We start from the raw sequence: 2,559 nt of genomic DNA, 5'->3' as shown, positions 1-2,559 counted from the left end.
GGACCTACTGTGACATAAATTAAAAAATTAATTCAATGTGGTGATGATAGTTAATAATGTGGTGATGATAGTTAATAATGTGGTGATGATAGTTATTGATACTGAAATGTAATTTTCTGCTTATATTTTTTCGAGAGAGCAGATCTGGTTATATTATCTGCTACTTTTTGTACTGAACGCGAGTTAATATCAAAATATGTCGCAGCCGCGTTCATAGACTGAAACATAATTTCTTTACCGGTTTCTATGTTTGAGGAAATTACCGCCCTCTTTCCGATTGTCTTATATCTTCCTGTATTTCCACGTGTATTATTCTCGCTGTATGTGACAACACGAAGGTTGGATAAATTATTGTTTTGAGTGTCCCCGTCAATATGATCAATAACAAGACCGTCTTTGATCAAACCCTTGTGACACTCGTACGTAAATCTATGACATAGATAATGTTTCTTCCCAACTGTAAATCTAAGATAACCAACATTATTAATACAACCAACTGGTCTCTTCAACTTGCAGTGTCTGATGATACCATTATTATTTGATTCATAGTTTGTTATGACAGGATGTGGGACAAATATATTTTGCTCCATTATAATAATATTATATGTTTAAATCATTGTTTGTCTGAAATCTTGATATATAATCCCTCACGGATTTTATAGCGTTTTCACCGCTATTATTTTTTTTGTCATAATATCTTTTAAGCTCTCTGAACCGTTTCCCGCCGCACTTCCCACATAATTCTGTCTTTCCTCGCACTCCAATACCACACCGTAGACATGGTATTGGTCCTAGACTTCCTCGTCGTATGTTTTGTGAGTGCATCCAACAAAATTCCTTTCTACAGGATTTGTTGCATCGATTTACTGAGCCGATCATCAACCATCTACATTGGGACATTGTATATATATATATATAATTTTCTTTATTTAAATATTTGTTTTAATTATATGAACGAGTTTGAGAGATTATCCCAAACTAGGCCTGTTAAGTATAAATTCAACCTTGACAGATTATCTTCTGACTTGCCAGTACGAGATCTGGTTGATCCGAAAAATAAAAGTTTGATCTCGAAAATTCATGACGCTAAGAAAGAATTTTACACGGATGGTGCATCTCATACATGGTCAACGTTCAAGATTATACGCAACACTGACTTTGTCACGGACGCTACAATGAATGACAAGCGAGCGGCAACTATCATTAACTACATCGCTGAATACGAGGGCAATCAAAAATATTTCTTCAGAGTAAAATTTATTGTATTAACAGAAACAGATAGTTGGATTATCCGTGACAAATATGATCCTGTCCTTGGTAATAATAAAACTATCATATTAAGTAAAAATTCCAGACCGGGTCTACTGACAGGTATTGATAAACCGTATTATGAACGAGCGTATCCTGTAACAGCGGTTATTTATGGAATCTATGAGATAAATAAAAAACCCAACGTTGATAAACTAGCGCCGATGAAATTTTCAAGGTTAAATTGTGTGGCTGAACGAGTAATAGAACACTTTACAAACGCGATGCGTGGAAATGGATTAACTGATTTAAGGCGTGAAAAAATAAACTCGTGGGCTGATTCAGTTAAGGACACCGGTGCTACAATAAAAGATGTTGCTGAGTTAGGAAAAATATTAAAATTTCCAATAGCCGTGGCGACAATAACGGGAGAAGTACTGTACCAGTCGAAATATAAATCGAAGGGAGCTCCAATAAATATTATCGATCATAACGCGCACGCATGGACTAACGCAGTAACAATATTTCCACGTGATCGAACTGTTAGATTTTACCCCACAGATATGAGTATGTTTGATTTTATCAACGAAATAAGTAAAACCGATCCTGTATCGGTATGGTTATTCAAAAGTAATGAGGAGGGTGAATTTGATCAGTTTGTCAAACCAAACGGTGAAATATATCGCACAGAATCCCTCCATGACGAGATGAAAAATCTTGCGACGTTTTTACAGTGCAAGCACGCGGAAAATACTGACAAATTACTAACTAATTGTTTTACCGTTCCATCTGTTGCGGCTCATTTCGCCAGAGAACGAAATTCATGGAAACCAACACGATTTGATTTACTCGAGGACGTACGCGCAAGTTGCGTCGAATATGGACATGGCGGATTATGGAATACCAAATACAATTACAATGATGTTATTTCGGTTGATATGGTTGCATGTTATCCAGGAAGTTTTCTGGGATACGGAGATTGTTCTACGTACTTTGAAAGATTTGGTCACCCTACAAACGAGATGACGCGAGTGGCAATTAATGGACCATTACCTGATTTTGATCTGACTGGATTCGCCTGTATTGAATCATTCGAGTTTAACGAAAATCTTCACAAGATTTGTTATGTTTGGTTTGGCAGACATTTTTGTGAAAAACGTTGGGCACCTATAGTTTTGTTGCGATATATGCTAGATTGTATGATACTGACATCGTTGGTGGTCAGTGAGGCAATTATATCATATCATGCACAGACCAAAGTTTGGTTGCCCATGTCAGATTCTGAAGTTATTAGCGAGTTTAAGGATGATA

This window comes from Sinohyriopsis cumingii, unplaced genomic scaffold (assembly GCF_028554795.1).
Source record: "Sinohyriopsis cumingii isolate HCF-2022 unplaced genomic scaffold, ASM2855479v2 utg000160l, whole genome shotgun sequence".
In the NCBI taxonomy this organism is placed as follows: Eukaryota; Metazoa; Mollusca; class Bivalvia; order Unionida; family Unionidae; genus Sinohyriopsis; species Sinohyriopsis cumingii.
This window is presented reverse-complemented; position numbering follows the sequence as displayed.